We start from the raw sequence: 12288 nt of genomic DNA on the forward strand, positions 1-12288 counted from the left end.
ATGCTGAAATGACTGTTAACTAAAACTTGGTTTGAACTTTGCTCCTATTGCTTGGCTCTCCTGAATTTTTGAAGCTCACAAAGTCATAGATATCTCTAATCTCCTTCAGTAAATATAGGAAAGAACAAACCACAAAAAAAGGAAACAACAGAGGGTTATATTCCTAGACTGCTTTCAGCCTCAGAGGGAGGCCCTGAGTTCTATCCCCTTCAAAACTGTCTCAATGGAATGCAGTTAGGTAGGAAGGAGTCATAATAAGGGTGTGATTCTGTCTGACTTTTGAAAGAGGCCACCATACCTACACTAGGACCACCATGGTGAATCTTACTGAGATCTAGATGCCATCTGTCTTGCATCTACAAGTGAGACAGAATGAAAGGCAGAAGGACCTTAATTTGCCAGACTTAATCAGCTGAGCAGACAGTTGTGTGGACCCTAGCCTTAGTAGGTAAGCTCTGAAAATAGCCGCAGAATGTGTGAGCCAAGTGGGTCTCCATAGTGAGTCTTCCTGGGATCTTGACTCTTCTCTCTGCCCATCTTCTGGAGACCTCCTGTTCTCTCCAATGTTGAAACCAGCTGAGAACCATACTCCAAGTATGAATAATTCTGTAACCATCAGAATAAGAAAGTTCAAGAAAAATAGACATCCTCATCATAAACAGATGGTTATAGATGTCCTTCATCCTGGAAATGCCATGGTGACTAAGATTGCAATTTGAGAAAAACTAGCCAAATATAAGACAACTCTACATGTCATTTTTGTCTTTGTGTTCAGAGCCCATTTTGATGGTTGCAAAACAACAGAATTTGTAATGATTTATGATTCCCTTGACCATGCAAAAAAAAATGATCCAAAGCACAGTCTTGAAAAGCATGATCTATAAGAGAAGAAAAAGATATCAAGAAAGCAGTGAAAGAACAGAATGAGGAAAGTGAGGAGTACTGCAAAGACAGCTGTCAGTTTGGCAGACAGTGAGCTGGAAATTTCTTTAAAGAAGGAATAAAAGACACTATGATGATATTTATCTGTGAGGATAAAATGGGTTTTTGATCAGAGCCTAAATAAACTATTTAAAACCTTAAGAAAAAAAGAAAGCACTGTAGTTCTAATTGGCAGCCAGTCAAACAGGTTTCTCTTCATCAAATGGTTTATTTGATAAAATCAGTTACAAAATATCTTTACATGTTCAGAAGGGCCAATAAGGCATGCTCATTGACCAATCATGGATTGCATTCCTGTTAATTCTTTTTACCTGTGTAGAGGAATGCTTTTATATAGGGCATTTTAATATTTTTATTAAAGGAATTTATTATTTAAATCCTTAGACTAGAAGTGGTCCAATTCACTAGTCACTGAACTTTGACCAATGCAATAAAATGTTTATTGATTTACCATTTGATTAATTGGTAATTTAAAATCTAGGAAAAGATATGGTGATGACAAAGAGATAGTAGGACTTCATAAATATTAGGTAATGCCAAACTAATTTCATTATTGATGGTTTTATTAAACTGGTAAAATATGGAGATGTTACACATAGCTTCCCTAGATTTTAGCAAAGTACTTGATAAAGTGGTGCATGCAGAAAAGATGAGAAAAGAGGGCTGATTAATAGAACAATTATATGGTTTTGATACTGGTTGAATGACCAGCCTCAAAGAATAGTCATTAAAGGTTTGATGTAAACTTAGTAGGAGCTCTACAATGAACTGATCTAAAAGAATTTTTATAGACAATATACCATATACTATATATATATATGTATATATATATACATATATATATATATTTACAATATACCATTACAGTATTATACCAGTAATATACCATTTAGAATTTTTATCAATGTCTTAAATGATAATAGAAATAGCACATCTATGAAAATCCTCTTCTTCAGAAGTCAACCTACTTATAAGTTATCCTTAGTTGTTGGAGCTGCTTCCAAACTTTAAATCTAATTTTTGCTCTTTAAATCTTCTATTTATCATTCCTGGTTCTTCTCTCTAATGTTTAAAAAGTTAAGTCTAATCCCTCTTCACATACTATTCAAATACTTGAAGAGGGTAATAATATTTCTCTGAGTCTGAGAAGTCAATATAGTTGCCAGCAACCATCCACTCCTATAATTGGTCCTGCCTGCAGACTGTAATTCCAAGAGGAGTGGAGCAGAAGCAGCAAAGGGGAAATCAGCCATCCCCAATGGAAAGCCTAGCGGAAAGGACAGTGGTGTGGTATATACACAGTCCTGGACTTGGGGTCAGGAAGGTTTGGATTCAAACTGACATTTACTAGTGTGTCAATATTGGCAAGTCATTTAATAATAGCTAATGATAACAACACTGCTAAATGTTAAACACTTTATAAATATTATGAAGGATTTAGGTCCTATTATTATTCCCCATTTTATAGTTGAGGAAACCAAAGCAGATAGTAATCAAGTGGCTTGTCAAGATCACACATTTAGTAAGTCAATGAGGTGACATTTAAACTCAAGTTTTCCTGACTCCAGGTTCAGTGCTCTATACACTGTATGACCTAGTTGTCTTTTTAAATTTTCTATGTGTAAGATTTTTTGTTTGCAAAATGAGGGAACTGAACTTGATAGCTTCTGAGGATCCTTCTGGCTCTTAATCTACAACTGAAAAAAATCTAGAAACACAAGAAAATTAACACAATGGAGAAATGTTGTAAAGAGGCATCCAGGTTAGAACTTGAAAAAGAAAAGGATAATCATGTAATAATCATATAATAACAGAAAAAAAGAAAGAATTTGCCAAAGGACCCATAGGAGGCATAATATATGACCAATGGAATATGTAATAAAATAAATGAAGAGATAAGAAATAAAAAAATTAAGATTTTAAGAAAAAACTTGGAAAGATTAGAAACAGCTTTAAAAAGTAGTTGGAAAATCTTAGAAAAAGTAGAAACATTGAAAAAAGAAAAGAAGGATGGAAATACAAAAATTCTTGGTGTATTATCATTTAACAAGAAATATTTTTAAAAAGTAAAAAGATGATATAATTGAAAGGCTGTGAAATATAAACAAGAACAATTGCCTGAAAAATAGGATAAAAATTGACAATTAGGATCACTGAGATCCATGGAAAGTATGTTGGGGAAAAAAAACCCAAAATCTGGATACTATATTTCAAAAAATTATGGAAGTAAGCTAAGAACAATGGGAATTATAAAATTATTATTATTTTTAACCTCTCTATATAGACCACATGTTCCTACAGGACAGAAGTGGGTGTTTTTATCTCTACCTAGGAGACACTTAATAAATATCTATTGACTCTTGATTGAACAAATGTTTGTATTTTACACTTTTGTTTATGGTATCTGTTACAAAAATTTTGATGAATTCAATTTAAATTTTGTTATTCTGACAAGAGAGACTTGAGCAAAACTGAAAAGAAGTATCTACACCCTAAAGAAAAAGTGATGCATACTTTAAGAAAATCTACTGATTCAAGAAATAGATTTTCTCTCATATAGAAATGGTTCCAATGCAATGGAATAAGATCTAATAAGACCCAACAAGAAAAATCTCTTTTCCTGAGTTTCCATCCTCTGGACACCAAAGAGATGGGAAGATGTGGTTTACCCTCAAAGGGGGAAAAATAATATTTTCAATCAACACCTCAAATAATAAGATCTTCCAATATAAATTTGCATTTAAACATACATTGGTCAAGATATGCCATTCAAATTTAAAGGGAAAAAATTGTCTTTGAATCAAGTCTTTAAAAAAGTTACCCCTAATCTAGATGTTAGTGAAAATATGTTAAGAACATAGAATATTTACAGTCTATTTCCATGATTGGCCAAATCCAATATTATGCTGAGCCCGGGCCCCACTTTAGAGGAAAGTATTTTCCTGTATGAAGTAAATAACTTCTTCCTAGGCATGAAATGTTACTCTCTGGAGGGCATTTTACTCACCTAGACTCACTGTAAGATCAAGACTGCTTAGAAGGCTTGAACTGACTGTGGTTTCTTTTTCCATCTTTCAGGTTCTAAATAATTTTTACCTAGTACTATTTTTAAAAATCCCTTCTCTAATTCTATTCTTCAAACCCAATTTCCATCTACTCCACCCAAGGAGAAAACATTACCATTTTAAAAAAAGAACAAATAGTTTAAAAATATCCCATAACCGATCTCCTACCAAGTAATCTCTAAAAGTATTTTTAAATTACAGAAAAAGTTGGTTTATTTTTCTGTGGAAGGGAGATCAAGGAAATAGCTGCCTGCTGGGTGAAGAAGTCAAAACCCACAGTAGAGAGGCAGTTCATCATCATCCAATAGAATGATTGAAGTACTTGTTCACATGCAATGCTCTCCCAGGTGCTATATAAAAGAAACGAAATACTGTAAATGTTTACAATCCATAATGCATATATTAAACAAACATATTAATTAGTGCAAGAAGACCAATGAGGTCTCAGGCAGAAATTATCCCTGGGAGATTATCCCTAGAAGGAATGCTGAACAAAGATTAGAAACTGTTTCTGGTGGCAATTCACTAGTTGCAATGTAGAAAATGAAGACTCTAAACTCCAGTTTGAGAGACCTCTTTACTTCACTTGACTCCTTTAGACTTATTTGCATAAGAACTAAAATCATTTTAGGAGTCTAAAGGAAGTGTATTTACCAGAGTGCACATACCTTATTGATATTTTTCTTGGGTTGAATCTGAAAAGTTGAGGGAACACAGACAATCAGAAACTTGATGAGCTAAAAGGAATTTTCTCATCCCATTTAAATGTTGCCTGGGACCAAGGACTGTAGAGCTGGCACCAGAACACAGGTAGAAATAACATATTTAATTCTGATTTAAGGACTTAGCCATCTCTTTTTAAAAAATTGATATTTCATTTTATTTTTCTGGTTACATGTTATAGAAGTTTTTCAACATTCATTCATTTGCATATTTTTAAGTTACACATTTTTCTAACAGGTTCCCTTCCATCTGCAGTCGGGTTAAAACTAGACATATACTTTTATGTTTACTATATTTACATAATAGTCATTTTGTATAGAAGGAAATAGGACTAAAGGAAAAGAAAGAAAACCATGGGATGGGACGAAAAATATGAGCTTTTAAAAAGTGAACATAGTGTCCATTCAGAGAATTTGTATGTGTGTGTGTGTATTTGATTTTTTCCTCTGATTGAGGATGGCATTGTCCATAACAGGTTTCCTGGATTTTCTTAGATCTCTGAATTGCTGGGTGGAACTGCATCCATCATGATTGAACCCACAGTATTGTTGTTATTGTGTACAATGTTCTCTTGGTTCTGCTCTCTGCTCCCTTCATTTAGCATCAGTTCATGTAATTCTTTCCGTGCTTCTCTAAAGACCAATCATTCATGGTTTCTTATAAAATAAGAGTATTTAATAACATTCATATACCATAATTTGTTCAACCATTTCCCAGTTGATGGGCATGCCTTCAAATTTACAACTCTTTGCCACCTGAAAAAAAAGAGCTGCTATGAATATTTTGGTACATGTGGGACTTGTCCCAATTTTTTATGATTTTTTTCTGGATATAGGCCGAGAATTGTTATTGCTGGGTCAAAGGGTATGATCAGTTTTATTGTTCTTAGGGCAAAATTCCATATTGTTCTCCAGAATGGTTGATTAGTCACAACTCCAGTAACAGTGAATTAGTATTCCAATCTTCCCATAGTCTCTCCAATATTAAACATTTTCCATTTTTGTCATCTTAGCCAATCTAATAGGTGTGTGGTGGTACCTCATAGTTGTTTTAATTTTCATTTATCTAATCAGTGTTGATTTGAGGCATTTTTTCAAATGACTAGGCATATTTTTAATTCTTTCATTTGAAAGTTGTCTGTTTAATATGCTTTGACCATTTATCAATTGGATAATGGCTTTTAAACATAAATTTGATTTAATTCTCTATATATTTTAGAAATGAGACCTTTATTAGAACCATTATGAATATTTTGGAACATGTAGGAATTTTCCCATTTTTTACAATTTCTTCTGGATATAGTTCTGGAATTTGAATTGTTAGGTCAAAGGGTATGAATAGTTTTATTGCTCTTTGGGCAGAGTTCTATATTGCTCTTCAGAAAGGTTGGATCTGTTCACAAATCCACCAGCAATGCATCAATGTCCCAATCCTCCCACAGCCTCTGCAACAGAGATCATCTTCCCTTTTCTCATCTTGGAAATTCTGATTATAGGCCTATTTCTAGAAGAAATCATAAAACTTGGGAAAATTTCCACAAGTTACAAAATATTCATAGCAGCTCTTTTTTGTAATGGCAAAGAACTGAAAATTGAGGAGATGCCCATCAATTGGGTAATAACTAAACAAGTTATAGTACATGAATAGTATAGAATATCATTGTTCTATAAGAAACCATAAATGATTGGACTCTAGAGAAGCATGGAATGATTTACAGGATCTGATGCTGAACGAAGGAAGAAGGGTCAAGAGAACAATGTTAATGTGTACATTGTTGTTGAAGTACACACCAACAACATTATGAGATGAACAACCTTGATGGACAGAATTCCTCTTGACAGTTCAGAGAAGTTGGACAGCTGTATTAGACTGGTTATGGATTATATCATTCCCAATCAGAGGAAGAAAAATAAAACAAAACAAAACACACACATACACACACGCAAAACAAAATGCCCCTACCAAATCAGATGAATGCTTTTTTTGTATTTGTATTTGTATGCTCTTTTATATTTATTTTCCTTAATTCTAATTCTTCATTCCAAAAATTCCTAATTTGAAAAATATGTTTAACAAAATATGTATGTAAAATGCAAAAAAATCTACTAACTGTAAAATTTTTTCCCTCAGGTTTCTGTTTTTCTTCTATTCTTGACTGCTTTGGTTTTATTAGCACAAAAAAAACATTTTAATTTAAGATAGTCAAAAATCACCCATTTTTGGAATTTATAATGTGCTCTATTTCTTGTTTGTCATAAATCTCTCCCTTTTCCATAGATTCAACAGGTAGAGTATTTCTTCATTTCTTTTTTTTTCTTAGGTTTTTTTGTTTTGGCAAGGCAATGGGGTTAAGTGGCTTGCCCAAGGCCACACAGCTAGATAATTATTAATTATCTGAGTCCAGATTTGAACTCAGGTACTCCTGACTCCAGGGCTAGTGCTCACACTGCGGCACCTAGCTGCCCCTATTTCTTCATTTCTTAATTGGTCTACGGTATCTCCCTCTAGGTCTAAATCCTGTACCAGGGCTTTGCTATGTCTTGACTGAATTATTGACTCATTTTGCTGTCACAGTCTTAGGCTATGCTAACTAAAAAGAGGTTTAGCTCTGTCCAACTAGGGAGAGGTTTACTAGCCACTGCACACACAGCTGATGGTGGCAAGGAGCATTGGATAGACTATAGGGGATGATACCCAACACATGGTTGCGGAATACAGTTTTATCTAAAGCTATCTGGGAAATCCAGCTCCAGTGTTACCTATGATCAAATGGTCACTTCTGGTTAAGAGGTAAAGGGGGAGGAGATTTTGTCTTGTCAATTTATTATCTGACTAAATGTCTTTCTTGTGCTCTCTGGTTGACTTTGCAAAAGTGAGTTTTGCCCTACAGAGAGCTTTGAACTTGGCTTTCCTGGGCCCCATGGGTAATGATGGCTATTATATTAGTAAATCAATTACTTTTGCAATTGTTTTCTATAAATCTATCAAATTCAAAAGAAAGGATTCATTTATTTAATGTTCTAGGGATTGAGAAAAAAAGCCACGTTTGATATGATGATATACCTTTATTCTTCAAAAGAAAAGATTGCAGATATGAAAGCACTATGAAAAATGTAAATCACTATATAAAATGCAAGAATTTATTTGTTAATTAATGATATATTAGGAAAAATTTGAATATATATAAAAGCCCATTGAGCTTTGTACTCAAAACTTTTTTATGGATCTCTTATACCTACTGTAAAAATATGAACTCCTGACCCTGATATTTAAGGCCCTCTGTTAGTTTAACTCCAACTTAACTGTTGAGTTTTATCTCATAATATTCCCCCATCTCCATATATTATACTTTCTGTTCAAACTTAATTACAGTCCCCATCTGCATTCTCACTGTTCCCAGCTCCATATCTTTGCTCAAACAGTTCCTGTGTTTGAAACAGACTGTTTTTTCCCTCCATCTCTTTTCTGTTGAAGGTTCATTATCAAGACACATCCTACCCACAATAGAAGAAAGTGATTTTTTCCATCTCAACATTCTCATAGTTTTAGTATTATTACATTCTACTTAATAACATCCTTAATTATCCATGTCATATTGTTCCATCTTCATTTACAAACTCTTTGAGGGTAAAGGCTATGACAATGTCTAAAATTATGTCTCCTATACTCCATAAAATAAGCACTGCTTTTATATTTAAATTTAAACTTATTCCATTAATAAGGAGCATATAGAGGACTGCCCTAGACATCAGAAAACCTTGGGGCTTGTATTGCAGCTTGGTGGTCCAGTGGATAGACCTCTGGTCTTGCAGTCAGGAGGACCAGAGTTCAAATCCAGCCTCACACATTTGATACTTACTAGCTGTGTGACCTTGGGCAAGTCACTTAAATTTGATTGCCTTGCATCCAGGGCCATCTGCAGATGCTCTGATCCATATTTGACCACTATATCCAGATGAATCAGGAGGAGAAAGTGAGACTGGTGAGTTAATACAGTACTGCCTCACTTAAATTCAATTCATATGAGAACAAAGGACAGACATCATCATCATCACTAGTCATGAAATCTTAGGTAATTTATTCTCTTTGGACCTCTATGAAATGAGGATCTGATATATATATATATATATATACTTCTATTACCCCATGGAATTTTTAAAAATTCAAATGAGATGATAAACATCAAAACTATGTAAACATATAGCTTTAAAACTTATAAATAAATCCTGGTTTTTGAAATAAAGTACCTGATACCACCTCATACCTCTTAGACTGGACAATATGACCAGAAAAAACAATGATCAAGGTTGGAAGAGATGTAGGAAATCTGGGACACTGATGCATTGTTGATGGAGATGTGAATTCATCCAACCTTTCTGGAGAGCAATTTGGAATTATGCCCAAAGGGCAATAAAAATGTGCATACCCCTTGATCCAGCATTGCCATTACTGAGTCTATATCCTAAAGAGATCATGAAAAGGGATAAAAACATCACTCGTACAAAAATATTCCTAGCAGCTCTGTTTGTAGTGGCAAAGAATTGAAAATTGAGTGAATGTCCATCAATGGGGAATGGCTGAACAAATTTTGGCATATGTGTGTGATGAAACACTATTGTTCTATGAGAAACCAGGAGGGATGGGAATTCAGAGAAGCCTGGAAGGATTTTCATGAACTGATGCTGAGTGAAATGAGCAGGCCAGAAGAACATTGTACACCCTAACAGCAATATGGGGGTGATGATCAACCTTAATGGATTTGCTCATTCTATCAGTGCAACAATTAGGCACAATTTTGAAGTATCTGCGATGGAGATTACCATCTGTATCCAGAGAAAGAATTGTGGAGTTTGAACAAAGACCAAAGAATTTAGGGGGGAAAACCATTATCTTATTATGTAATTTTGCTATCTCTTATACTTTATTTTTCTTCCTTAAGGATGTGATTTCTCTCTCATCACATTCAACTGAGATCAATGTATACCATGGAAACAATGTAAAGACTAACAGACTGCCTTCTGTGGGGGATCGGGGAATGGGAGGAAGGAAGCAAGAATAGGGGCAAAATCGTAAACTTAAAAATAAATAAATAAATAAATAAATAAAAACAAATAAAGTACCTGAGACTAACTTGTAGGGATAATTCAAGATAGTCTATGCTTTTTACATCTCAAAAATCATATTCCATAACACACTAATGAATTTACCCTGAATGGTCAGTTAGCCTAGACAGTTAAAAGGAAATGTATTTGAAGTGATTCTGAGTCCGAGCAGAACCAGGAGAACACTGTATACATTAACAGTAACATTGTGAAATGATCGACTATGATGGACTCAGATCTTCTCTGCACTTCAGTGATCAAGGGCAATCCTAAGAGAACTTAGGATATGGAAAATGCCATCTATATCCAAAGAAAAAATTATGAAGTCTGAATTTAGAGCAAAGCATACAATGCTCAATTTTTAAAACTTCTTTTGTTTTCTTATTCTTTCTCTTGTTTTTTTTTTCAGTTCTAATTTGTCTTTCAAAACATGACTAATATAGAAATATGTTAAACACGATTCTATATATACAACCTATATCAGATTGCTTACTGCCATGGGATGGGGGGGTAGGAAAGGACAGTGATAAAAAAAAAGTTAAACTCAAAAGCTAACAAAGAGATGAATATTGAAAACTATCTTTGCATGTAATTGGAGAAAATAAAATAATGTAAAAAAGCAAATGTATTTAAAATGGCATGATATAGTAAGAAAAGTGTTCTTAAAAATTTATCCCAGAAACCCTCTCCCTTAAATACATGCAAAATTACTTGGAAGAATGGACTTATAAGGAGAATATATGTAGAAGGTAGCACATTAAGGAATATAAATGGCTAAGACATTATCATGGAGCTAATGTATCTGACACTGCTGTACTCTCTCCTGGTGGTATCATTCCACTATGGGGTTTTTCTCACAGGTTCCATTTGTTTTACAGTAAGGCAGACAGTTTCCACCCAATCACTACTGAATCTATACAATCTGTTACTACTTTAATGGATTCTATTCTAATGAACATTGATCCATCAGACACAACTCCCACAATGATATTCCCTGTACATACTTCAGTCAATTCCATGCTTTCCACTTTCTCCAACTTCTGAATTTCTTCTCTTTCTTTATTTGTTGTTACAGGTTTGGCTTATTAGGTAAGAAAGAGACAAACACTATACTAAGTAACAGAGATACAAAGAAAGGTCCCCACAACCTCCCATACTTTCAAGGAGCTCACAGTTTAACAGGGGAGACAACATGTGAACAATTATGACCAAATAAGAGAGAGAGAGAGAGAAAGAGAGAGAGAGAGAGAGAGAGAGAGAGAGAGAGAGAGAGAGAGAGAGAGAGAGAGAGAGAGAGAGGAGAGAGGCAGTGGTGGGATTCATGCAGTTTGCACCAGTTTGACAGAACAAATACCTAATTTTATGTTGAGTTTGGCAAATCAGTTGTTAAAATGGCACTTTGTAAACAGGTTCTCTCTTAGGTGGGCACCTGGGCAGCCATTCAATGTGGAAATCACCAAATCACATTTCTTATTTTTTAATGTTCATTTGAAAACAGAAGTGCCCATAGTAATGTTTAATCTATCCATAGAGGGGAAAATGATGTAATACATGCTTATAATATTAATTTATTCATTTCTTAAAACTCATTAAACCTTTGATGAAATACTACATTTTAATTCCCTTATTTTTTCTACTTCAGTAAATAGATAAGGTAGAGAGAAAAAAAGTGCCAAACAACCAGGGGAGTGACAAACTGTCATAATTTCCACTTTTGTGTTATACCCTGATATATCATGAGTGTTCTGGTATTCTCTGAACGATGAAATCAATAGGAAACTGAAACACAATAAATCAATAGAAATGCGGATTTCAAGGGTTATCACTCATTTCAGAAGTCATGTAAAAGTAGAAGGAAAAAAGGTATAGGGAGAATGAGTTTTGTTCCTGCATATTTTCCAACATTGGCTGCTGTGATCACATGACTGCCTTTGCTCTATAGAGATATATTTGCTTAATGTGAGTAATAAAACTTAATTTAGTCTTGTGTACCTCTTTTATTGTTCTTATTTGAGTATTAAATGCATGAAATATTAAAGTACCTTTTGGTATATCTTTTTGCATATTAAAAATGATCATTTGGGAAGAAAACCAGTTGTTAATTTATTTGAATCCTACCATTGGAGAGAGGGATATGTGTGTGTGAGTGTGTGTGTGTGTGTGTGTGTGTGTGTGTGTGTGTGTTTGTGCAGATAATTACAGAGCAATGACACCAGAATTAAGGCAGACCAGAAATATATTTCTTGCAAAATGAGGGATTTTAGCTGAGACTCGAAGGGAGACTCGGAAACAAACAAACAAACAAACAAACAAAAAAAAAGGAACTGAGGAGGGAAAGAATTCTAGGTATGGAGACCAGCCAATAAAAGTACACGGAGATTGAGTCTCTCGAACAGCAAGGGTCAATGCCCCTGGATTGTTGAGAATATGGACTGGAAGGATAGAAAAGGGTCATT

At 34.2% G+C, this 12288-nt stretch overlaps 1 pseudogene; it reads left to right on the plus strand.

The window, feature by feature from the left end:
- The first annotated feature begins 304 nt into the window (after positions 1-304).
- Positions 305-1053, plus strand: LOC141494864 (small ribosomal subunit protein eS24 pseudogene; annotated as a pseudogene).
- The last annotated feature ends 11235 nt before the right edge of the window (positions 1054-12288 follow it).

Source organism: Macrotis lagotis, chromosome 8 (assembly GCF_037893015.1).
Source record: "Macrotis lagotis isolate mMagLag1 chromosome 8, bilby.v1.9.chrom.fasta, whole genome shotgun sequence".
Taxonomy (NCBI): domain Eukaryota; kingdom Metazoa; phylum Chordata; class Mammalia; order Peramelemorphia; family Peramelidae; genus Macrotis; species Macrotis lagotis.